Below are 27,303 nucleotides of genomic sequence, written 5' to 3'. Positions count from 1 at the left end.
CAGATAATCTTTCTCACCTCTATTTCTCCATCTCCTGTCTCTGGTGGCTTCTTGGACCAATATGGCTGCCCAGTCATGGCTCTACATAACACTTCCGTTCAATCACCTACTTTCATTTCATGATTTTTAAAATCTCTGTGACAGTCCAAAGACTGCAAGAGCCTGATTGCAGCTTATCAGCCAATAGACTGACAGATCGGTCAGCCAATAGCTTGGTCCAATCAATTTTGAACAAAAGGCATGGTCGGGTAATAATCGGCTGTGGGCCAGAAGAGGTTTCTGAGAAGGGGGCTTGGTAGATCAGGTCAGCTACCCAGGAACTAGCTTGATAGCATCCCTAGCCCTTCACAATGAAATAAGGCCCAGTAGTTTACAAAGTGATTTTACATACTCTATGTTAATTTTCTTGTTTGCTTGCTTAATGTATTCATTCAACATTTGATGACATGGCCTGTACCAAGAACAGGAGTAGGTACCACAGTACTAGGTTCCATGTTCCAATATGAGTATGTTGTCATCCAGGCAGTTCTATTAGGAGTGGGGTTGCAGGATAAACAAATAAGCAGGGAATGTGATAGAAGGGCACTGATGGAGAAAGTTGGGTTGCGATGGACAGTAAAGAAGTACCTAAATTGTGCGTGGAAGTGAAGGATACAAGTCAGGAAGATTATTTTGTAGCTTGATCATCTTTACACATCACAGAAACCCGGAGGTTGGCAAGGCAGGTAAAAATGTCACCTGATTTGACAGTTGAGATAACTAGGACTCAGAGGGGTTGAGTGATTTGCCTGACACCACATAGCACTGCAATCCAGGCTAGATCCAGATCTTCTGACTCCTGGTTCAGTGCTCACTCTTTTCGCCCGAATTCCTCCCCGCCCCCCACCCCCCCATCCAGGTTTGCTCTGGCAAGGGATGTCTGACTCACGGACGGCAGGGGTGGGCAGTGGAGAAATCAGGCCAACCTTCACTGTGCCTCTAACAAGTCATACATTAGGAAGGATACAAAAGACATGGAAGACACTCTCTTTGCTCATAGGTCTTCTTCTGGGGTGGGCTTGGCAGTATTGGAAATCTCTACCCAAGCTAGGCCTGGATGTGCAGACCCTACTAGATAGCTGTTCTAGGTAGATGATTAGCACGAATGGTGGTGGTGACATGAATTTGGTCTGGGAGGATCTTGGGAGGAAGTTAGGACAGGTGGAGGTTTCAACATCCCTCCTGTGACCCATCCACTTTTCTTATATTTGGCTTCCTTCTTGACCCACATCTGCTGCCTTTCTGCTGCCAAATAAGTGGTGAGGTCTATGTCGTGTGGACAAGAGTCACAAAAAGTCACATGCATTTTTCAGAATGTGGATTCATGCCCTTTCCCATTATTAGGAAAAATGCAGTTTCCTTCAGATTCACCTTACCACGTTTCTTGCTTTGGCTTTCTTTCTCTTGAAGTGTGGAGCCATCTGTCACATCTGTGATGGAGATGTAGAAAGCACTTCTTTTCTTTAAGAAGATCAACACCGTGGATATGATAACCAATGGCAGCTGATATTGGGCCTTAGAGCTGGGGAGGCCATGGGACTGGTGGGGTCCAAAGAGAACACATGCCAAGCAGGAGGAGCTCTGCTTCTCTGCACCCATCTCTGACTGCTGGGGAAGTATTATCAGCTCTTCCTATTTTTTAAAGAGAAGCTAGAAATCTGAATTGAAAAATTTCAGGCCAAAACTGGCACACAATCTCTTAAAAATACAGCTAGAACAAACAAAATATGATTTGGTTTGACAGCAGGTGGGTTATAACTTCTGAGTTACTTGTTCTTTAAAAAATCCCTCCCAGGCACTCACATTCGGGTATTCTTTCTCAAAAACCATAATCTTAATCTATTCATGAGACAGTATCAGACAATCCCAATGGAGGGAATTCTATGAAACATCTGACCAGCACTCGTCAACATTGTCACGGTCATGATAAACAAGGAAAAGAAGACTGAACAAGTGTCACAGATCAGGGCAGACTAGGGACACATGATGACCAGATGCAGTCTAAGATCCTGGAATGTTAGTGGAAAAATTGGTGAAAATCTGAATAATGTCTGGAGTTTAGTTGATGGTATGTTAATTTCTTAATTTTGACAAATGCAGCATAATGAAAAATGGTAACATTTTTGAAAAGTGGGTGAAAGGTATATGGCAACTCTCTGTACTACATTTGCAACTTTTCTGTAAATCTAAAATTATTCCAAAGTCAAAAGTTTATTCAAAAGAAAAAGTCCCTTCCAAGCTCGAGATAACCTTTGGTTGTTATGGTTCTGCAAATGAGGCTGGGTTTCCAATGTCAAAACACATGCTGTCCTATTGGTGTTCCTTCTTTCAAATGGTGAGTGCTTAGCACAGTGTTGCGCCTTACTGTCCTTTCCTTTTAGATCACACGGTTCCAAGACTCCTGAAACGGGCCTGCAGGTTAGCCCAGAAGCATACAGGTGGTCAGGCAACTTTGCTATACAAGATGGCGTCTCTCTTCCTATTAGTAAGAGAAGGTCTACTTTGCAGTCATGCACACTGCCGCCCTCCCACTGGAACTGCCTTGCAATGGCCGGAGTCAGTTTGAAATTCACAGGCAGAGGCTTAGGTGCACTCCCAGCGCTGACATTTTGCCTGAGGATATGGAGGTTTGACCTGAAAGCCAGGCTGTGCAGCTGGATCATTTTCTATACGGCTCCTGGCTTGGTGTCGTAGGATCCAAGAAGACCCCCTCCTCTCTAAAACAACATCCCAGAGTCAGGAAAATTGGCGAGGCAGACAGGGCTGAAGTGAGCTATCAGGGTGAGGAAGGGGCCTGCATGGGAGTGAGAAACCCTTACAAATGTTTTCATCTTCCCGGAGGAGTTAAGTTTCTCTAAATTTGTGGTCCCTCCGACTCCACAGGAATTGTATCTTTCTGCAGTGTTCCCAGGCAATTATTCCTCCTCACAAAGCTGAGCCTCCGCTTTCAGGACCCAATCAAGTGGCCACAAATCAAAGATAGCTTGGACTCATTCCACTAATAGCATTGGAAAGCCATTAGCTGAAGTTGTTTGAAAAGGGAAGTGGCTCAGATATCTCTGGGCTCACAAGAAAAGCTTCTGTAATGTCAGATTATGGTTACCAAATGGCTTAGTGGACTGAGGCATCACATTTCTCATAATGAGAGGTTATTTATTGCACCACTGAACCAACACACTCTCCCTTGCTCACTTGCACAAGATAAGATGAAGAGCCCTTTCAAGTTGAATTAAGTTTAAAAGGAAAAGCAACACACATGCTCCCAGCTAATGGTGGGGTTTAGCTCCGGCTGTGTAGGGACGAAGTGTAGATGGCTCCCTCTGTGGGTGGTCGGAGGGGCTCTGCAAGGCTTTCCTTGCCCCAGTCTCTAATGCTTGCGGATGAACTCCCTCGGACCATTTCTTTTGGTTAAGGCACTGTTTCCAAGAAAGCCTTTGTCAAAATGTTAAAAACTTGCCCCATTCACCGTCCTCAACCTAACAGGAGCTCCTCTTTCTTCGGGGGGAACTTCCTCCAGCGCCCCCTTCCCGTGGTTCCGACAGGCTGTCAATCCCAGCACTCCTAGCTCTCGCCCGCCCACGGAGGGGGCATGGGTCCCTCCCTCGGGGCACAGTGATTGGCTCAGGGATGGGCACATGACAGAGCTTGGGCCAATCAGAGGCCTCTCCTAGGAGTGATTTGAGGAGAGCTCAGAGAGGCAGCATTTTAACCCAAGAGGTTGGAGGGAGGGATCGGAAGCGAGGCTTCCAGAGAACCTGTTTTTGGTGGCAGAAAAAGCCACATGTCCACTGGACAGAATGAAAGCATGTGAGGTAAAGAGAGAGGAGAGACAGAGGGAGGGCTCCTCATGGCATCGAGGCCCAATTCTAGCACGGGGAACCGAGATACGTGTCCGGATGCTCCAGTATCCTTCCAATAAAGCCCTTTTTAAACTAAGCTTGTTTGTACTGGGCTTTTACCACTCACGGGACGGAATACTCTGACTAACGCAGCCATCCATGTGCCCGTCTTCTACGGCTTTCCGTAAACATTCCTGCATGACGGGCAGGTGCAGGCTGCCTGCCCCTGATGCTGGGCCCCCAGGTGCCAGGTGCCTCTGCTGGTCAGGAGTGGAAGGCAGCAGAGGAAGGAAAGTAAAATGCAAACACGTTGGCCTCCTGGAAGTGAAAGCAGAGGGCAGACACGTGGGCTCTTCTTTCTGGGGTTCTGGGAAGGGTCTTTGGAAGAAAGGGCTCTGCAGCCAAGGTAGTTGTGTGTGGGCGTCGGAGGCCTGGGAGCTCAGGCCGAGTGCGGAGGAGGGAGGGAAGCAGGACCCCTCCCCCCCCCCCCCCCCCCCCCCCAGCCCAGGCTCCCCCCTGGACTCTCCCAGCGGCCCCCAGCCCTTCCCTGACCCTGCAGCCTCTTTACCGCCCCCCAGATAAGCCAGGAGGGAACTGGTCCGGACTGGTTGCGCCTCAGCTGGCCTTTCTGCTCTACCGTGCTCCACCCCGGGGTGGTCAGGAGGGGTGGTCAGGAGGGTCGGGCGGTGTGGTGTAGATCCCTGAGCCCGGGGGTCCCGGTGGCAGGTGCTCGGAGGCTGGTGGGCGGTGGGCTGGGGCCCAGGGCCCGGAGAAGCATGCGGGGGTGGAAAATAATGAACTCCTTCGTGACTGTCTCCGCAGGCTTTAAATTACAAATCTTCCCGGCATTGGTTCAAAGCGCCCCAACAGCCCCTGGAGCCCTGCGGCTGGGCAGAGCGGCCCACGTGGCTTTTTCGATCTCCAGGGTGTGACAACCTCGCTGTGGCCTTGGCAGTGATGGAGGAGGGGCGCTGGGAACACGCTGGAAGACAGGCATCGAACTGAAAGCAAATTTACCAGCACACGTATTCTTGGGTCTTTGCGCAGGTATGTTGACAGAGAGCGCTGAGCTGGCAGTGGGGTGGGGAGCGCTCCCTGAAGCCAGGCCCTATGTGCCAGTCCCGCACGAATCATTTGGACGTTGGGGGAGGCAGAGAAAAGTAAGTCATTATTCCTGAGTTCCAAGGCAGTGGGCGAAGCAAACACTAGAGGAAGATAATGTGCTACAATACAGGCTTTGCTCAGATCCTCCAGAACATTCCTCAGAGCAGAGAGGTAGGTGTAGTGGCCCAGCTGGGTGGAACTGGTTCCTGCAGGGCAGTGGGAGAACCAGGCAGGAGGACTGACCTCCGGGTCCTGGGGAGAAAGCTCAGGAAGTGATGGGAGTCTGCAGTTTAGCGCCCAGGAGTCGATGGAATCTGATGGAAACAAAGGGTCTGTGGGAAGGGCGGGGCGTGAAGGGGTGGTGGGTGTCTGAAGGGGTGGTGGGATCCGTGAAAGGTGGATGGGGGGGTGTCAGGAGGTAGACCCTGAAACTGCCCCACAGCACTGAAGCAGAGGCTGTGGTCTTTTTTTGTGAAACCTGCGGCTGATGGCGGGAGGGAAGAACATTCCCTGAGAAGGCAGGAGGGCCTGAGAGCTGGGAGAAGGAGTGTTGGCTCCCGGCTGCAGGTGCCAGGCCCAGGGTCCCAATCTGCTCCAGCGCTCCACAGCTGGCCGTGGCCGATGCCCAGATATTTTGAGTAGAAAGAAACACTTTTCAGGCAACCTGAAGAAGTCCCAGGAAATCTATCCCTGGAAGAAAATCTCCTTCTAGGGTTTTGATGTAGGTGGAGGGAATGCAGGGTGGAGTTCAAGCTCATGTTTGCACCGAAAGGAATGAAACGGTACATGGCGTCCTTTCAGACGTGGCTCGACTGTGTTTGGGAATGCCTTGGGCTCTAGGGTATAGGGGAGGGTAAAATTACCTCACTGTAATTTGAGAAAAAGCGTCTATTTTCTTATTCCTTGAAGAAGTAAAAATAAGGCGTGTGTGTGTGTGCGTGCGCACGCTCGTGAACAGCGGGGGTGCTGGCTGGGCTACCCGAGGACAGGACATCTGATAAAAGGCTCTTGTTCTATGAGTTATTCAGTCAGTTGCTTTTGTCAAGTCTTTCCAAGTCAACATTTCCAAGCCTCACAGCAAGGACACCACCAGGGCTGTAGGAAAAGACATGCCATCTTTCCCGGTTCTGTTCTCCTAGCGCTCTCTTCTCCCCTCTGTGATGTCTTCTTAGGAGGGAAGAAATTGGTCAAAGGCTGGAAGGTTCAGGACACTGCATCAGGACCCCCTGTGCTCCCCTAAACTCCATCTCTGACAGTTTATTTTCCAAACTTAAAAGGTTTTGTGGACTTACTAGAAGCCAGGTGTTCCCAAGAATAGAAAACATGTCGTCTGAAAGTCCCCAAGTGCCCAGGGCTGGCAGGACATGGTGGTAGAGGGTCTTGTCTGGCTGTTGAATGTATGCTCGTGATGCCTGGGGGGAATCCAGGACGTTGGGAATGTGGCCGGAATATGCAGCAGACACACAGAATGAGGGAGTTTGACTCCACTGTCTTCGGGCCCTGGAGACAAGTCTGGCTCTGGGAATGCCAGGATCATGGTGGGAGGCGTTGGGTGCCAGAAAACCTAGACAGGGACAGACCAGAGAGGTGTGGGTCCCTGGGGATTGAGCATGTTTCAGTGAAGCCCCAGTTCACTCCTCAAAGTCTGGGGGTGGAGAAAATTCCTCCAATCTCACCCTTCCCTTTTAATTTCCTCTCTGGGCCTCATTTTCCTTGTCTGATGAAGAGAGTGAGCTGGATAATCTCTAAGGTCTTTTCAGCTCGAACCTCCTGGGTAGGGCTGGCTACATAATTTCTTGGGCCCAAGGCAAAATGAAAATGCAAGGTCCTTGTTCGAAAATCAGGGGAAAAGGACTCTTCAAGGTCTTAAAAATATAAAGCATTTCCGTTCTCCTTTGTTCTCTCGAATAGTCATGATGTTTTTCATTTACTATTTAATGTTACTCTAAGTAAAGACCAATTAAAACTTATATTATTAGCGTGAATTTTACCATTCATCTTTATATTGTGTAATGGCAGTTATAAATTATAAACTGTAAGAGCATTGAAATTATAGGCAAAATCACGCAATTCATGTTTTGTAGCTTGTGCATGCACATATATTATTTTGTTTTAAGCAGAACAGCAGAAGCACTGCACACCACTAACTCAGATGTTTGCACTTAACTTTTTAAAAAATTTTTTTGAAATGTTTTGAGAGAGAGAGAGAGAGAGTGTGAGCCAGGGGAGGGGTAGAGAGAGGGAAACAGAATCTGAAGCAGGCTTCAGGTTGTGAGCACAGAGGCTGATGTGGGGCTCGAACTCACAAACCTTGAGATCATGAACTGAGCTGAAATCCAAGGCCTAACCGACTGAGCCACCCAGGTGCCCATTCACTTTACTTCTTGATATGTGCACATTGTCCTCACGCTCTCTACCTTTGGCTTTCTGATGAGTAAGGAGGGCATAAGAGGAAGAGGAACAGGGGAGGACTCATTTTTTCCCTTTCCTTCCATGTTGCTATTTTCAGCCTAAGTGGTTGATTAAGGGCAGGGAAGTAACATGAGTAAGAGAGCAAAAAGCTGATTCAGAAAAATATCACCTGTTTCTATAAAAAGTAACAAAAAAGGAACCATCACAGAATCTTGGAATATACAAAGATGTTACAAGAAAAAAAAAAAAAAGGAAAGGAAAAGTAAAAACAAATATCAAAGTACACACTCCAGAAAAAGTGTTGCAGTCTCGCTGGTAAAAATGATGACTGCGCTTTGGAATGGCCAAAATCTGACAACACCAAATGTTGGAGAGGATGCGGAGCAACAGGAACTCTCATTCGTTGCTGGTGGGAATACAAAATGGTACAGCCACTTTAGAAGACAATTTGCTGGTTTCTTAGAACGCTAAACATACTCTCACCATACAATCTAGCAATCCTACTCTTTGGTATTTACCCAAATGAGTTGAACACTTATGTCCACACCAAAACCTGGACACAGAAGTTTATAGCAGCTTTATCCGTGATTGCCAAACCTTGGAAGCAACCAAGATGGCCATCAGTAGGTGAATGGATAAATAAACGATGGCACATTCACACAATGGAATATTACCCAGTGATTGTAAAGAAAGGACTGTCAAGTCATGAAAAGACCAAGGAACCTTAAATGCACATTATTACTAGGTAAAAGAAACCGATCTGAAATATGATTCCAACTATATGACTTTCTGGAAAAGGCAAAACAATGGAGACAATAAAAAGATCAGTTGTTGTCAGGGGCTATGGGGTGGAAGGGATGAGTTGGTGGAGCACAGGGGATTTTTAGGGCAATGAAACCATTCTATATATTATAATGGTGGACACGTCATCATTCCTTTGTTAAAACCCATAGAATGTACAATGCCAAGAGTAAACTCTAATGTAAACTATGGTCTTTGGGTGGTAACGATGTGTCAATGTAGGTTCATCAATTGTAACAAACATACCACTTCTAGTGTGGGATGTTGATAGTGGGGGAGGCTATGCATGTTGGGGGGTGGGGGCCATGTGGGAACTCTCTGTACTCTCCACTTGATTTTGCTACGGTCTTAAAACTTCTCTAAAAAAATAAAGTTTGTTTAAAAATCTATGACAAAATCCTTTGGAATTAATTTCAAAAATAATCAAATCAAGAGCCCAAAGCAGAGATATAAAAGATCAGGGAGCTGTATTGCAATAACAAAGGTTGCTGAAATGTAAATATGTAAAATATAAATTACCAAATAAGGTTCAAGAGAAGATAGAATATCTATATAGACTAATTATAGTAAAAGATATAGAGAAAGCTGTCAAACATCTCTCATCTCCAAAAAGCACAGAACCCAGAAATTTTTAAAAAAGCAAAAAAACCCTATGATTAAAATTAAGGCTATATTGGATAGAACGTGAAGGAAAACAGATACTGCTGAATATAGAGTAGAGGATATAAATGAAAAATCTGAGCAAGATGATAAGAAAACAGAGAGCTTTGATGATTAAGAGGCACTACCAGTCTGCATAATAGACTCCTCCCCTTTGCCTTCTGTAAAATGAGTTTTTTCTTTGTATAAATTGACCAATAGATCAAGTCAGGGGCGCCTGTGTGGTGCAGTAGGTTAAGCGGTCACCCTGCCATGCATAGCACCTTCCTGCCCATCACAAACACTATTACATGTCCCGCACAACTTTCGAATGTCCCATGGCACATTAGTGTAAAAAACTCACTGGCCATTGCTTGAACCTAGATGTGAACTCCATTTTACATAGAACTACAAATACTTTTTTACATGGTAATAAAATACATTGAGTTTTCCAGGAATGCAAGTGTCCTGTAAATCAGTTCACTGTTTTACTTTCAAGTAATAGTATCCTGACTTTTTGCTGATTCCTTGTAGGTGTAATTTGAGAATTACACATTTTTGCTTTTCACTTAAAGTTTTCCTCCCTCACCACAGACCCATGAGGAATAAGTCTGTGTGGTAAAAATATTTAATGTACAACACATGCTGAATAATATCTTGAACATATATTTATAAGGTAAGATTTACGAAAGACCAATGATTAGTTAATAGACCACGTGCCTCGAAATGTTGGCTACTTATACCTGAATTTCTCACACAGGAGAGGTATAGATTGGCCCCAGATTCTCTAGAAAATGCTTACATTTTATATTTCTCTTATGATGACAATTTAAAAAGGAATAAGCAAGCATGTTCTGGATTACTCAGGCACTCACCTTCTGATAATTACTGCCACCAATTTAGTACATGTGTTTAAGGTTTTGTTCATGATCATCTTGGGAACCATAGCATGGATTTAATTGCTGTTGGCCAATGATAAAACAGTTAAGAAATTAAGCGTCAGACACTGAAAAAATTGATTTATCTGAAATACCCATCTCTTTAAAGAAACACATAGGTGAGATCTTACTCTAGGTCTCAATCTAATTGCTTACTGTGTTTTGCATAAAAGATATAAGGTGGTGGATGTTAGTTGGGTACCACTGGTTTAGACTGTGCCCTCCTGAGAGTCACCCTATTCCAGAATAACTGGGACTAGCAATTTGACTGAAGACTATGGGCAAACCGTTCTTTGGCAGAATTGTCTCCGACACACGCATTCCTCATGTCTCTATTTCCTCTTCCCTTTCTGCACTCTTGAAAGCAAAACTCTTTCAATAAAGCCAGTACAGCCCTCTACTGTGAGATCTAGACAAATATGTTGTCCTGACCTCAAGCTCTAGCTAACATAATTTGAAATGTAGTTGATAGAAAGGCTTACCATTAATACATTAATACTCTTTAAGAAAGATAAACCATGGCACCAGGTCACTGTGTGGATATAGATGTTTCAAGTTAAAAAAAAAAAAAAGGCTTCCTATTGCCTGTGAACTATTTTCCAAATATATATCATGGAGTCAGGACCCTATAAAGGTCGGTCTTGTGTCAAATATGGTGTGGACAGCACACATTTGTGATTCTGAAGGTCGCACAAGAAGCCAGAATACCATGACCTAAATAAGATAAAAGTTTATTCCTTTGTCATGTGTCTAGACGTGAGTGTCCAGGTGGTGGGCAGTTTTTCCATCCTTCACTTATGGATTCCATATCTGGGTCCAAGGCTCTACTTGTTGCCATTTGCATCCGGGAAGAAGAGGAACAAGAGAGGTCTCAGGTAGGGGGCTTGGTCTTTAGGACGTTAGCTCAGGGTTTTAGCATGTCATGTCAGTTCATGCACTGTTGGCTCAGGCCTAGTCACATGACCATACCTAGCTGCAAGAGAAGCTGGCAGTTGTACCCTCTAGCTGGGTAGCCATGTGCTGGGATAAAATTGGGTTTTTCTTAACAAAAGGAAGAGTTGCAAATGGATACTAGGAGGCAATGATCAGTCCCTACTTTGGGCCATGTCTACCTTTACTTTTCCTATGTTCTAGCTGTACAAATATACTACCTGGATATGTGCTTTGTCTCCTAGGATGTGGGCCTTTTTGCCCATATCTCCCTCTGTCTAGGACATCCTTTCCCTCCTCCACTTATAAACAAAGAGCCAGAGGGAGAGAGGGGGAGAACTGAGAATTTGGGAAAACTTCATGGACAAAGAAGCATGTTATTTTGTGCCATGAAGGATACATATTTTGACAAGTGGAGGAGAAAAAATGTGCCCCAAAGGGAGGTGTGACCACAAAGACCCAGAGCCAGGAAACAAAGCACATGTTGGGGGTAATCAATGGTATTACCCATGATATATCTTCTATTTCTTTGTTTCTTTTAAATTTGTGAATTTCATTTATTTATTTACTTATGAATGTGTCTTATTTGCGAATAGGTTTTGCTTTTCATGATAGTTTTGAAGCTTCTTGAAATAAGGCTCAAAAGTTGACATTTTGTGTTTGAACTCCAGCTCTGCCACTTAGGAGCCTTGTGACCTTGGCAAAGTTACTAAAACTTGCTAAACATGGTTTTTACCTTCAGTAAAAATGGATGAATGATATTACCTGCCTGAGGATTACAGATACTTTCTGTGAAGACTTTAGCAAAGTGTCTGGCATGTAGTATGTGTTCAATAAATAGGAACTAGTATTACTATCGTTTTTGTGCTACCGGAATCTCTCATATTCTGTTTGCATATAAGCGCTAAATAATTGTTGTCTTGAAATAAGATATTTATGGGACATCTACTAACATTCTTAGAGTAAAATTATAATAGCTAGTGTTTGTACAACTCTTGGGCAAAGTCATTTGTGCCTCACCACAATCTTAGAAGGTGGGTATTACTGTTCCCATTTTCGGATGGGATGAAGCATGGGGAGGTCACATGACTTGCTCAAAGTCATGTATGTAGTCTTAATAAGGTCTGACTGGAGCATAGCTCTTTGAAATCCATATGCAATACTCTTTCCAGTTTCTACCCTGATGTCTGGTACTTTTAAAAATTAAAATACTGTAAAAACTATGTCATTTTTGTGAATTGTAAGGGAAGATTTCTGCAGAATTATGAATGACACCATTTAGGAGGAGTTGGCTGTTTTGCATTCTTCAAAAGACAAAGGAACCAAGCAAGGATAGGGTGGGCAAGTACTGGAGGGCTGCTGAGCGAGCCTCCCCCAGCCTTAGAAACCCTGCCTCTTCCTGCCCGCCTCTTGTTCCTAGGTCTACCAAATGGCAACTTCCTCTTACACACAACAGATGTTCTGTACATTCCTGGATGGCATTTCCCATGAAATCAGATCTTAAAGGTGGAAAGCCAGAAGTTTAAGCCCAAATGTGTTGGAAATGAAAAACTCAATTTAACAAAAAGCACAAACACATGCATCATCTATAAATCAGGCCTTATAGACCCAAGTAAAACTGGCTTCAAATCCAGAGAGCCCATGCATCCTGAAGGCCCAGGAGAGGCAATGTAAATTAGAAAGGTGTGCTGGTTTGTTAATTTTAGCTACTCTGACTGGTGTGAGGTGGTATCTCAGTGTGTTTTTGATTTGTATTTCCCTGATGATGAGCGATGTTGAGCATCTTTTCATGTGTCTGTTAGCCATCTGGATGTCTTCTTTGGAAAAGTGTCTATTCATGTCTTCTGCCCATTTATTCACTGGATTGTTTGTTTTACGGGTGTTGAGTTTGGTAAGTTCTTTATAGATTTTGGATACTAACCCTTTATCCGATATGTCATTTACAAATACCTTCTCCCATTCCGTAGGTCACCTTTTAGTTTTGCTGATTGTTTGCTGATTGCTTGCTGTGTGGAAACTTTTTATCTTGATGAGGTCCCATTCATTTTTGCTTTTATTTCCCTTGCCCTCAGAGACATGTCAAGTAAGAAGTTGCTGCGGCTGACGTAAAAGAGGTCGTTGACTGTTTTCTCCTCTAGATGGTTTCCTATCTTTCATCTGCTTTGAAATGGATTTAGGTCGTTCATCCATTTTGAATTTATTTTTGTGTACGGTGTAAGAAAACGGTCCAGTTTCATTCTTCTGCATGTTGCTGTCCAGTTCTCCCAGCACCATTTGCTAAAGAGACTGCTTTTTCAAAGATTAGTTGGCCATACATTTGTGGGTCCATTTCTGGGTTCTCTGTTCTATTCCATTGGTCTGTGTATTTTTTGTGCCCATACCATACTGTCTTGATGATTACAGCTTTGTAATACAGCTTGAAATCCGGGATTGTGATGCCTCCAACTTTGGTTTTCTTTTTCAACTTTACTTTGGCTATTTAGGGTCTTTTGTGGTTTCATACAAGTTTTAGGATTGTTTGTTCTAGCTCTGAGAAGAATGCTGGTGCTATTTTGATTGGGATTGCATTGAACGTGTAGATTGCTTTGGGTAGTACCGGCATTTTAACAGTATTTGTTCTTCCAATCCATGAGCATGGAATGTTTTCCATTTCTTTGTATCTCTTCAATTTCTCTCATAAGCTTTCCATAGTTTTCAGCATACATAACTTTTACCTCTTTGGTTAGGTTTATTCCTCAGTATTTTATGGTTCTTGGTGGATTGTAAATGGGATGGATTCCTTGATATCTCTTTCTGTTGCTTCATTATTGGTGTATAGGAATGTAACCAATTGCTGTACATTAATTTTATATCCCGGGACTTTGCTGAATTCATGGATCAGTTCTCGCAGTTTTTTGGTGGAGTCTATCAGGTTTTCCATGTAGAGTATCATGTCATCTGCAAAAAGTGAAAGTTTGACTTTTTCAATTTGGATGTCTTTTATTTCATTTTGTTGTCTGATTGCTGAGGCTAGGACTTCCAACACTATGCTAAACAACTATGCTAAACAACTATGCTAAACAACAGTAGTGAGAGTAGACATCCCTGTCATGTTCCTGATCTCAGGGGGAAAGCTCTCAGTTTTTCCCCATTGAAAATGTATTAGCTGTAGGCTTTTCATATAGAGCTTTTATGATGTTAAGGTATGTTCCTTCTATTCTGACTTTCTTGAGGGTTTTTAATTAAGAAAGGATGCTGTATTTTGTTAAATGCTTTTCTGCATCTATTGATAGGATCATACGGTTCTTATCCTTTCTTCTATTAATGTGATGTATCATGTTGGTTGACTTGTTAATGTTGAACCAGTCCTGAAGTCCAGGAATTAATGCCATTTGATCATGGTGAATAATTCTTTTAATATATTGTTGAATTCAATTTACTAGTATCTTGTTGAGAATTTTTGCATCCATGTTCATCAGGGATATTGGCCTGTAATTCTCCTTTTAAGTGGGGTCTTTGTCTGGTTTGGGAATCAAGGTAATGCTGGCTTCATAGAATGAGTCCGGAAGCTTTCCTTCCATTTCTATTTTTTTTTTTCTTTTCAAACTAAACTTTTTATTTGGGAATAGTTCAATTTACAGAAAATTGCAGAGTAGGACAGAAAATTCTCATATATCCCTCACTCACTGTCTCCCATTGCTAACATCTTACATTACTATAGTACATTTATCTAAAGTGTGAAGCTGACGTTAGCTATTAACTACACTCCAGATCGTATGTGGATTTCACCATTTCTGTGGTGTTCCTTTCTGGTCTAGGATCCAATCCAGAGTAGGAACCACTAGCTTTCAGTTGCTGTCTCCTCTGTCCCCTTTGGTCTATGACACTTCTAAGTCTTTTCTTGATTTTCATGACTTTGACCGTGTTGAGGAGTATGGGCATCCTGTGAAATATTTCTCAATCCAGGTTTGTGTTTGTTCTTCTCGTGATGAGACTAGAATTCTGGGTTTATGGAAGAATTACCACAGAAGTGAAGTTTTCTGTTTTAAAGTATCACAGGATCCATGATATGGACATAATGTAATGGAAGATGGTAATCTTCATCACTTGGTTGAAGTGGTTTTTGTTGGATTTCTCCACTGCAAAGTTACCAGCTTTGCCTTTCCCTACTCTGTTCTTTGGAAGTGAGTCACCAAGTACAGTCCATATTCTAACGGAGCAGGCACTATTCTTATCTCCAGTAGGAGGGAGTATCTAAATATATTATTTGTAATTCTTTGGTGAGCCATTTCTATTTTTTTAAACAGCTTGAGAAGAATAGGTATTAACTCTGCCTTAAATGTCTGGTAGAATTCCCCTAGGAAGCCGTCTGGCCCAGGACTCTTAATTGTTGGGAGATTTTTGATAACCAATTCAATTTCTTCACTGGTTATGGGTCTGTTCAAATTTTCTGTTTCTTCCCATTTGAGTTTTGGTAGTGTGTGGGTGTCTAGGAATTTGTCCATTTCTTCAAGGGTGTCCAGTTTGTTGGCATATAATTTTTCATAGTATTTTCTAATAATTGCTTGTATTTTTGGTGATGTTGGTTGTGATCTCTCCTCTTTCATCAGTGATTTTATATATATGAGTCCTCTCACTTTTCTTTTTGAGGAGTCTGTCTAGGGGTTTATCAATTTTGTTTATTCTTTCAGAAAACCAGCTCTTCGATTCATTGATCTGTTCTATTCCTTTTTTGATTCTATATTGTTTATTTCTGCTCTAATCTTTATTATTTCTCTTCTTCTGCTGGCTTTGGGCTCTCTTTGCTGGTCTGTTTCTTGTTCCTTTAGGCATGAGGTTAGGTTCTGTATTTGGGAACATGGAAAAAAACAGATGTTGCCAAGGATGTGGAGAAAGGAGAACCCTCTTGCGCTGTTAGTAGGAATGCAAACTGGTGCAGCCACTCTGGAAAACAGTGTGGAGGTTCCTCAAAAAATTAAAAATAGAATTACCCTATGACCCAACAATAGCACTACTAGGAATTTATCCAAAGGAGTGCTGATGCATAGGGGCACATGTACCCCAATGTTTATAGCATCACTATCAACAATAGCCAAATTTTGGAAAGAGCCCAAATGTCTATCAAGTGATGAATGGATAAAGAAGATGTGATACACACACACACACACACACACACACACACACACACACACACACTGGAATACTACTCAGCAAAGAAAAAGAATGAAATCATGCCATTCGCAACAACTTGGATGGAACTGGAGGGTATTATGCTAAGTGAAATAAGCCAGTCAGAAAAAGACGGATATCCTGTGTTTTTACAAATGTGTGGAATTTTAGAAATTTAACAGAAGACCATAGGGGAAAGGAAAGAAAAATAAGTTACAAACAGAGAGGGAGGCATCACAGGTCATGATCTCACGGTCTGTGAGTTTGAGCCCCGTGTTGGGCTCTGTGCTGACAGCTCAGAGCCTGGAGCCCGCTTCGGATTCTGTGTCTCCCCCTCTCTCTGCCCCCTCTTCTCCGCTCATGCTCTGTCTCTCTCTCTGTCAAAAATAAATAAACATTAAAAAAATTAAAATAAATACGGAGAACAAACAGGGTTGATGGAGGTGAAGAGTTGGGGGTGGGAAAATGGGAGATGGGTATTGAGAAGGGTACTTGTTGGGATGAGCACTGGCTGTTGTATGTAAGTGGTGAATTACGGGAATCTACTCCTGAACCAAGACTACACTGTATGCACTGTATGTTAGCTAATGTGACAATAAATTATTAAAAAAAAAAAAAAAGAAAGGTGTGCTGGTCTGCAGAGGGAGGACATTAGCCAACCTAAGAAGTGTGGCTCATGGAGCTCAGCTGCGAATAAGGCATTTCCTGACATCTGCCTACATTGCCTCCTATGCGTAGTAACTAAGGCAGCCTGGGTCAAGGACGGTGACCAGGTGGTCACATCTGTTCTTGACATTACTGTAGTGTGAGGAACCATGCTCTGGCTTCCACTGCAGTGGGTAGGGCCCTTTCTACATACCCTTGGGGAAGATCTGTACAAATGGGAAATTACAAGCAAACACCTGGTGTTAAACCAACCTGCAGGAAGGTGGTGCTTCTTCACGGGAGAGATGTGGTTTGTTTTCAGTAAATGAAGGGTGGCCATCTTGGAACCTCTAGTGGCCAGCAGGTGTTTATAAATCAATAGATTGTTGCCCCAAGTCACCCCAAACAGAGCATTCCTAGGAATATAGTTATTGAGAAATGAATAGAATTTGGTGAAGAAAATGAGAAGCTTTTTTGAGCGGGCATTTGAATAAAGGGGGAGATATATTACATTTCTGGATGGAAATACTCAAAATTCTGGGTCTGTCAACACAATCCTGAAAGTGTTGAGGTGAAGTCAGATATCCTGGCTATTGTTAACTGCTGCCAGGGATACGTGGGCATCCTGAGACACCTTGGACCTAACATCACTCGGGGGCGGGGGGGCACTCCCACAGCTTTGCTTTAGGAGCCTTTGCTGAGGATTCTTCCAGACAAGAGCTGGAGAAGGAGGCTGGCTGCAAATTTCCTACTACCAAGGAATCTGTCTCAGCCTTCAGGTGATAGGGAAGGTCTGGAAAAACATAAGGGACGAAGAATAATGATACTTGAGGGAATTTTCACCACACGGAATCAGGAGCTAGGGAAACCTGAAGTTCAGGGAAGCTGTCAGTGAAGTAACATGGAAACCACTTGGCTTGCCAGGAGCTTAGTAATATGGCGTGGGATCAGCCAGTCTATTATGCAGATATAATGGAAGAGAAAGTGCTTCCACTGCTCATTCCACAGCCAAACCACAGATCCAGGCAATTCCTTGCTCCGGAGGCAACAAAGACACACTCATAGGGTTTGGCTCCTTTCTCTTGAATTCTACACCTTTAGCTAACAAAGTCAGTCACGCGAAGCTGGGCTGCTAGGAAGTGCATCCATGGCGACTGCAGAGATCCCTGCCCTCCTTTCCCTCAGATATCGCCTCCCACAAGCCGCCACTCATGCGTTCTCAGAATTCCTGTTAATCACATGACTGATCATTTCTTCTAGAAGTAACCAACATTCTGAATTTGATTTCTATGAACCCTTGGTTAAAAAAAATAAGTTATTGGGGTGCCTGGGTGGCTCAGTCGGTTAAGCGTCTGATTTAGGCTCAAGTCATGCTTTCATGGTTTGTGAGTTCGAGCCCTGCAACAAGCTCTCTGCTGACAGCTCAGAGCCTGGATCCTTCTTTGGATTCTGTGTTTCCCTCTCTCTCTGCCCCTGCCCTGCTCACACTCTGTTTTTCTCTGTCTCTCAAAGTAAATATTAAAAAAACCAAATTATCACATACATATATAATATCAAATAGTGTATTTTTTGCTTGTTTAAAAAATGGTATTTTACGGGGCGCCTGGGTGGCTCAGTCGGTTGGGCGTCCGACTTCAGCTCAGGTCATGATCTCGCGGTCCGTGAATTCGAGCCCTGTGTCCGGCTCTGTGCTGACAGCTCAGAGCCTGGAGCCTGTTTCAGATTCTGTGTCTCCCTTTCTCTCTGACCTTCCCCCGTTCATGCTCTGTCTCTCTCAGTCTCAAAAATAAATAAACGTTAAAAAAAAATTCAAAAAAATGGTATTTTACTATACCCAGTCTTTTTTTCACTTGCTTTTTTCACATTTTATTGTGCATGAATAAATGACTGTTTATTCATTCTCTGGCCACTTTGGACAAGGGTTATTTGCAGTTGTTATTACAATGCTGTTAAGAATGTTCCTATACGTAAATGCTGTGCAAGAGATTCTCTAGGATTTATCCTCAGAAGTAGAATCACATGAGTCTTGGACATGTATGCAAGAATTTCTTTACAGTAGAACTGCTAGGCTATAAAGTATGTGAATGTTCAGCTTATTTTTTCCAAAGTTGGTTGTACCAGTTGACTCCTGCCAATAATGTATAAAAATTCCAGTTGATTCACACCCTCACCAAGACTTTGACAGTTTTGAGACTTCTTATTTGCTCATCCACTGGGTGAAAAGTAATGGTGTCTGAATGTCTCCTTGATTACTAATGAGGTTGAGTGTCCCTTCATGTGTTTGGGGGCCTGTCATGTTTCCTGCTTTGTCCTAGTCCTATCTTTTGCTCATTTTTCTGTTGGGATTTATTCATTTATTTATTGGACTTAGAAGATAAAAAAAGTAAACCGTCTTTATGTACATTTTATTGGTCATACATGTTGCAAATTATCTTCTCCTGATTTGTGGGGTTTCTGACCACTTTCATCATCATGGGATGTACTGTTAAACAGATGTTCTTAATTTGAATGCAGCTGAATTTATTATTTTTTCTTTTGTAGTTTGTACTGTTTATTATTTTTTAAATATTTATTTATTTTTGAGAGAGAGAGTGAGAGCAAGAGATTGCGGGAGAGGGGCAGAGAGAGAGAGAGAGAGAGAGACAGTGACAGAGACAGAGGTTCCAAAGTGGGCTCCGTGCTGACAGCAGTGAACCCGACGTGGGGCTTGAACTCACAAACCACGAGATCGTGACCTGAGCTGAAGTTGGACTTTTAACCAACTTAACACTTAACTGAGCCACCCAGGTGTCCTGCAGTTTGTACTATTTATTTATTTATTCATTCATTCATTCATTCATTCATTCAATGTTTATTTATTTTTGACAGAGAGAGAGAGAGAGACAGAGCATGAGCGGGGGAGGGACAGAGAGAGAGGGAGACACAGAATCTGAAACAAGCTCCAAGCTCTGAGCTCCGAGCATCAACACAGAGCCCGACGCGTGGCTCAAACTCACAGACCGTGAGATTATGACCTGAGCCGAAGTCGGATGTTCGACCGACTGAGCCACCCAGGCACCCCATGCAGTTTGTACTTTTTAAAGTAACCTTCACTACTTTCAGGTCCTAGAGATATTCTCCTGCATTGTCTTCCAAATTTTAAGTGTTTTGCCTTTTACATCTAAGTCTTAAATCCTCTAGGATTTGACATTTCTGCATGGTGTGAAGCAAGATCTAATTACAGGGTTTCTTTTCCATATAGAAAACCAATTGGTCTTGCACTGTTTATTAATGAATTTGCTGTTTCCTTGCCAATTTGCAATGCCTTCTCTGTCCTATGTCAAGGATCCACCCTCTTCACCTCTCTCTCTCTATGTTTCTGGGCCTTTTCATCTATTTCATTGGGCAATTTGTATATAACTGTACCACTACAATACTGTCTTTATTATATAGACAACTTTGTACAACTTTGTAATGAATCTTGATAGTCCCCTTCAGGAATGCCTTGTTTGTTCTTAGGTCTTTGCTCCTGCATATAAATTTGAGAATTATCAGTCAAGTTCTTCAACAATTCTATTTGGCTTTACTGGAATTGCATCCAGTCTTTAGATCGGTTTGGGAAGAAGTGACATATGTATGATATTTCCAAAAGATTATATTATGGCCCTTGAGTAGCAGAAGCTCTAGTGGGGGAAGACAGACATAGGTACACCATTATAATACCATGTGGTAAATATTACATAAACATGAAATACCAGGGAGGAGTTAGGGAAAATGTTACAGAGAAGGTAATGTGTATAGATTCTCAGTGAACAAAGATTTTGTATTCTGGCTTCAGATATAAAATGTCTATTCCATTTTGTCAGACTCCTTCAAGAAATAACCACCACGGCTACCCTTATTGAAACCCAAGGGTTGGGCTAAAATTGCTGGGATGGTTGCACAGCTAGATCAGTTTGCCTTGGGCCTAAATCCAAACCAGTGTGCCTCATTCATTCTTTCTTTGTATCCAAACTTGGACATCAGCACATGGCATCTCTTCTTGGATTCTTTACCCCATATCCTAAGTGTTTTGATTACTTTAGTATGTCTTCCTTGTCTTTCCCAGACAGATCTGCTTAGGATCTACTCATATTCTTTATGAAGCCAATTTGTACCAGCTTTACAAGTTCAACTTGCAATAGCTTAGCCTCTAAGGTTTTATTCAATTCTGGACCAAGTTTTCCTAGTCATATTTCAACAATCAATTAGTACAAACCATGGAGTTTGGTTTGTACTAAACCTAAAAGGTTTTTAGGAGCTACAGAGTCAAGGGATTTGGAATCACGTAGACTGAGGTTCAAGTCTCGACTCTACCTTATTAGCTGGGTGGCATTGGGCCAACCATTTAACATTTCTGATTATGTGGTTCTTCATGTATAACATGGGATGATAATTCCGGGTTGCAGATAATATATATAAAAGGTCTTGCACATTTAATCCTTTAATCAAAGGAGGAACAAAAAAAAAGTTTCAAAAATTAGAACATCAAAGGTAACTAGATACAAGAAGACAACTAGGACAGGAAGATAACTTGATTCTGACATCAGTTTTTCCTTGGCAAAGTATGTGAAATGGTGGGAGCGTAGGCACTCACGGAGGATGTGCTGAGAGAACAATGCATGCTAATATAGTCCACAGATTCACATGGACACTCCACTTTAGTCCAGAGATGATTTAAGATATCATGTGAAAATAGAGAAGCTAGAATAAGGTAACACTTTAGAAGGGATGAAAAAGGCAAATCCAATCAAGGGTGGGGACACACAGCATGAAGTGAAGGAAGGAAAGAGGAAGTATAGAAAATACACACGAGGGAGTCCATTCCACACTCTTGCTTTAAGGGGGCCATGGATGTGATGCCAGACTTTCCAGTGGCCACTACCAATAGTCATGATGACAAGTATAGATAACTACAGGGAATGACAAATACAGGGGAATGATGAGCCTGGAGAGGGACTGGAGACGGGAGGCTCCTTGACCATGATGAGGTCTGAGCCAGGTTCTGAAGGATGTTAGGGCCGTGGGTTCCAGACAGAGACAGCCACCCAAGCAAAAATACATAGGAAGAGAGTAAAGAGGTTGTCCTGGGGGTACGGCGCACCCTTCGGATAGCCTAAAGGTAGGGCAGGCTGATGACTGAGGTCTTTGATACTGTTCTTTAGATTTCACACAAAAGGGAGCCTCTACTGTCCCTGAGGAGAAAATACCCTGAGAAGAGTAGTATTTGCAAGAAGTGATCCTGGCACCACACAGCTGCAATTTTCCCCTTTGCAAATTATAATTCATCATGAGCATTTAGGAAAACGCTGTCACGCATGTCTCTCCTGATGTGGTTCACATCTGGCTCTGCCATTGGCAATCCAGAATATTTAGAAAATCTGTGCAGCATTAGTGTCTAATAACCTTTGCTTTAAACACAGTGAAGCAAACCACAAACTTAGAAATGGCACATATCCCTCTGCAGTAATTGAGTCCAGGTTTCCTGTGTAACCTAGGAAATCCCTCATTGTTGCCGCATCTAGTAGTCTGAACCATGGCAGGAGTGCAGAAAACTGGGGAGGTTGAAATTAATCTCAGAAATAAGGGGAAACTTACTGACTTTCGCTTTCAGTTTGCTTTCCTTGCATATGTAAAGTTTTGAGAATTTAAAATGGCTCTAGACTTGAAAGGCATTCTGCTTAGAATACGTACAGTACAATCAGCAGGGTTTTAAAAAGAGGAAGTTATAATTTTGTAGCATGTGGACATCAGTGATCAGTTCAAATATTTAGATTTAAAATTTAGGCTTGAACTTTTGGCCGAATGGAGTTTTCCTTTGTTGTATTTAGAGGGGCTAACGAGTTTCTTCAGCCCTTAAAAATAAAAAAACGAGGGCAATAGCTCCTTTGTTGTTCAAGGACAGAAGCCTGCAGAAGACAGAAGCATCAAGTACCACAACGGCTGAGCGTTTGGGGTCAGGGAAATATCTGGAGGAACACACACATTTTCAGCTCTTTTTTAAAAATTCTTTTTAATGTTTATCTATTTTTGAGAGAGAGACAAAGTGCAAGCAGGGGAGGGGCAGAGAGAGAGAGGGAGACACAGAATCCGAAGCAGGCTCCAGGCTCCGAGCTGTCAGCACAGAGCCAGATATGGGGCTCGAACTCATGAACCATGAGACCATGACCTGAGCTGAAGTTGGATGCTTAACCAACTGAGCCACCCAGGCGCCCCGGGGGAACTCTTTTTTATGAGACTGTGGGCGACCTCTTCTTGACTCCATTTGGTTGTAATCCATGTATAAGTCATCCTCCAGCACAGCTGTTATCAGGCTACATGGGGAAAGCATGTCCCCCCGCTAATCTCTTGATGGAGAAGTGGAAAAGACAAGTCTTCATTGCTTCGACAGTCATGCATTCACCTCATATAATCCAAGTGGCTGTTTTGTTTAGAGGTCTTTCCCAATTGACTCTTATGAAGTAAGTTGAATTTGTTGAAAGTGTTTGGTAAGATGAACCACACACCCGTCTGCCTTGGTTTGTCCCTAACTCTCGGCTAGGGAGAGCATTTCGTTCGCAAGTGGCAGAACCTTTGGGAGAAAGACAGTCCCGGTGAGCAGATCTGATTTTGACTACTTCCATGCCTACATGGACTGTCCAGATTGGGCAGTTCATTGTGATCCTGGGTGATTTATTTTCTTTGTAGGGAAGTGAAAGTACAAGCCAGAAGAAATACAGCAAGTGTAGAGCTTTATGGGAAGTCAGTTTTTCTTTCTCCCCACGCCTCCAACCCTTTTATAAAAAAGTAAGCTCTATGCCTAACATAGGGCTTGAGCTCATGAACCTGAGGTCAGGATTTGCCTGCCCAGCTGACTGAACCAACCAGGCGCCCCAAGTCAGTTTTTCATAATGAAATTCATTTATTCACATATTTACCAATTCTTACGTAGAGCCCTCTATGTGTTAGCTGCTGGAGATATGTGGGAATACTGATGAACAAGATAAATTGTGGTCCATGAACCATTAATGTGACATATGGCAGAGTGACAGTTTTCAAAATGTGTACCAAATGATGTTATCTAGTCCATGAAATTATCTTGCCTCCGCTGAAACAAATAAAGTAGAAAGTGGGTGGTGGTGTGAATTCTTTTCTCAAACAAATTTGGGAAACACCATTTCTGTTCTGGAGACACACATTGTACCATCAAGTAATAAAGGCTTTGATATATTCTGCTGTATTTGTGCTATTCATTAATTCAATCCAGTATTTATCAAAAGCATTTAACCACAGAAGCCCACCTACTAATATCTTGGGGACTAGTTTTCTATAAAGCACCCTTTGGAGAACACTGTGGTAGAGACAGCTTAGTGGAAATGAACGAGTGTCAAAAACGATCAGGATCGCAGATTTGGCTGTGGTTACTGGTGGTCAAGTGTTGCTGCCACTGAGTGAAATGCACCTTGGAAGCCACCGGGATCTGTCCTCTGGGCGACCAAAAACACCTCCGTTCAGGACATGGGGTTCTCTTGCTGTGTACTTCTGTGAGACAGGCCCTTGTCCCAGCCACCCTGCCCCATTTCATTTGCTTTCACACTCCTGGCCCCAACTTCACCTTCACCTGGGAGCACTCTCCAAGGGGGCCTCCTTAGAATAAAAGGAAAATGACTTTTATTATTTTATTTTCTTGTGACAGCAGCAAAGCAAGCTTGAAATAAACACTATGAAACAATGTGAACCAGTGAGAGGAAACACAAGCCCATCAAGAAATAACTACTGTTAATACCTTAGTGACCGTCCTCTCAGAGTTCTGTACCCCACCCCCACCCCCAGACACACATACTTATCAAAAATGGGATCATTTGGCATTTTTCACTTACTGTGTGGGGCTGTCTTGTTTTCATCATCCATGGAGTGCCTCACACAGAGAGTGACACTTTGTAAGTGGTCAGCAAATACTGGAGGAACAAATGACCAGTTCTAAGGTCTCTTCTGCCTTTAAACCTATTTGATCTTTATCATTCTTCTACCCTGCGAATGTTCCATGTGGCCTCAGTTTACCTGTATTGGCTTTTTAAAAAACATAGTAGGCTTTATTTTTCAGAACAGTTTTAGATTTACAGAAAAATTGAGCAAATACTTGAGAGTTCTCATACATGATTCCTCCCCACAATTCAGGTTCCCTGTTATAAACATCTTGCATTCATGTGGACCATTTGGTACTGTCAGGTTCCCCCCCCCCCCATTTTATTTTATTTTAAGTTTACTTATTTATTTGTAGAGAAAGACAGAGAGAGAGAACGAGCGAGCAAGCAAGTGGGGAAGGAGCAGAGCGGGAGAGAGATCATTCCAAGAAGGCTCCATGCCTAGCACAGAGCCCAACCCAGGGCTCGATCTCACAATTGTGAGATCATGACCTGATCCGAAATCAAGAGTCAGACTCTTAACTGACTGAGCCACCCAGGCGCCCTTTCCCCCTATATTTTAATCATTCTAATAGGGGTACAGTGGTATCTTACTGTTGTTTTTAAAATTTTTTAATTTAAATTGAAGTTAGTTAACAATTAGTGTAATAATGATTTCAGGAATAGAATTTGGTGATTCATCACTTACATAGAACACCCAGTGCTCATCCCAACAAGTTCCCTCCTTAATACCTATCCCCCATTTAGTCCATTCCCCTGACCCAGCACCCCACCAGCAACCCTCAGTTTGTTTTCTGTATTTAAGAGTCTCTATGGTTTGTCTCCCTCTCTGTTCTTATCTTACTTTTTGCTTCCCTTCCCCTAAGTTCATCTGTTTTGTTTCTTAAATTCCACATATGAGTTTCACTGTTGTTTTAATTTGCCATTCCCTAGTGACAGTTCTCAAAGTGTGTACCAAATGATGGTATCCAGTCCATGAAATTCTCTTTCCTACACCAAAATGGATAAATAGAGCAGGAGGTGGGTGGTGGGAGTGAATATTTTTCTCAAACAAATTTGGGAAACGCTATACTCTGTTCGGGAGATATACATTGTACCGTCAAGTAATAAAGGCTTTGTTGTGTTCAATAAATATCTGTATATTACTTATATATTTATTTAAAGTTTGTTTATCTTATTGAGTGAGGTGTCTGTTCAGATCTTTTGCCTATTTGTTAACTGGCTTGTTCATTCCTTATTGCTGAGTTTTGGGAGTTTTTTTTTTTTTTTTTTTAACTTTTTTTTTTTTTTTATTTTTTTTTAAGACAGAGAGAGACAGAGCATGAACGGGGGAGGGGCAGAGAGAGGGATACACAGAATCAGAAGCAGGCTCCAGGCTCTGAGCCATCAGCCCAGAGCCTGATGCGGGGCTCGAACTCACGGACCGTGAGATCGTGACCTGAGCTGAAGTCAGACGCTTAACCGACTGAGCCACCCAGGCGCCCCGGGAGGTTTTTTTTTTAATATCTGGTGACAGTTTTATTGGGTACAGAATTCTAGGTTGATGGTTTTTCCTTCAGCACTGAATATTTTACTTCACTGTCTTCTTGCTTGCATGGTTTGTGAAGAGAAGCCCAGTGTAATTCTTCTACAATCAAGTGTTCTGTTCTTTTGTCATTTTCCCTGGGTCTTTGATTTACTGTGGTTTGATACGTCTGGGTATAGATTTTTACATATTTATCTTGTTTGGTATTCTCTAAGCTTTCTGGCTCTGTGGTTTGGTGTCTGTCATTAATTTTGAGAATTTCTCAGCCATTATTACTTCAAATATATCTTCAGTTCCTTTCTTTGCTCTCCTTCTAGTATTTCTATTTCACATATATTCTACCTTATGTGGTTGTTCTGCAGTACTTTGATATTCTGTTCCATTTTAAAAAATCATTCTTTCTCTTTTCATGTCTGTTTGGGAGGTTTCTATAGACATATTTTCAAGCTCACTGATTTTTTAGAGTTTGCATCTCTCTGTTTACATTATCCATTAGTTCTTGCATATTGTCTAATTTTCTGTTAGAGCCCTTAACATACATATATATATATATATATATATATATATATATATATATATATATTTTTTTTTTTTTTTTTTTTTTTACATTTTATTTTTGAGAGAGAGAGAGAGACAGAGCACAAGTGGGGGAGGGGCAGAGAGAGAGAGAAAGAGGGAGACACAGAATCTGAAGCAGGCTCCAGGCTCCAAGCCGTCAGTACAAAGTCCAATGCGGGGCTCAAACTCACAAACCGTGAGATCATGACCTGAGCCGGAGTCGGACACTCAACCAACTGAGCCACCCAGGTGTCCCATAGAGCCCTTAACATATTAATCATAGTTATTTTAAACTCCTTATATGATAATTCCAAAATCGATGTCCTACCTGAGTCTGGTTGTTATACATTCTTTGTGTCTTCAGACTATGTTTTTTCTTGCTTTTTAGTACGTTTTTGAATTTTTTGTTGAAAGCTGGACCCGATGTACTGGGTAAAGATCGAGGCTTTTAGTATGAGGTTTTATGGTAATCTGGCTTGAAGCTGTGCTATGTTTAGTGTCTTCTGTAGCTGTAGGTGCCAGAGGCTTCATTTTCCCCTATTTTTTCTTATTTCCCTCCCTCTCCTGTTGCCTTCATGTCTCCCTAAGAACTCCTTCTTAAATAGGTCTTTGTTTTAGAGTCTTTCATTTATATGCCCCAGTCACTACCAGAGCCCTAGTGATGTGGCAGTTGGGTGTGGGAGAGGGGAGGTGTTCTACCATCTTACGATTAAAAAACTTCAGTGTTTTAGTGGGGCCTGTGTCCCTAGACTGTGACCTTTAAAAGAATTTCTTGGCCTTTTTCCTCCTCTTAGGTGGGACAA

At 42.5% G+C, this 27,303-nt stretch overlaps 1 long non-coding RNA gene across 1 annotated transcript in view; it reads left to right on the top strand.

Annotated features, from left to right (window-relative positions):
- The first annotated feature begins 3,764 nt into the window (after positions 1–3,764).
- The window catches only part of LOC144615959 (uncharacterized), a 118,923-nt gene continuing 95,384 nt past the window's right edge, over positions 3,765–27,303 (top strand). The window contains exons 1-2 of the long non-coding RNA XR_013554769.2: positions 3,765–3,851; positions 4,701–4,925. This is a non-coding gene — a long non-coding RNA (uncharacterized LOC144615959). The remainder of the gene's footprint in view (positions 3,852–4,700; positions 4,926–27,303) is intronic.

Source organism: Panthera onca, chromosome A3 (assembly GCF_046562875.1).
Source record: "Panthera onca isolate mPanOnc1 chromosome A3, mPanOnc1 haplotype 2, whole genome shotgun sequence".
In the NCBI taxonomy this organism is placed as follows: Eukaryota; Metazoa; Chordata; class Mammalia; order Carnivora; family Felidae; genus Panthera; species Panthera onca.
The sequence above is the reverse complement of the archived record's forward strand: the minus strand, read 5'-3'. Positions and strand labels throughout refer to the sequence as shown.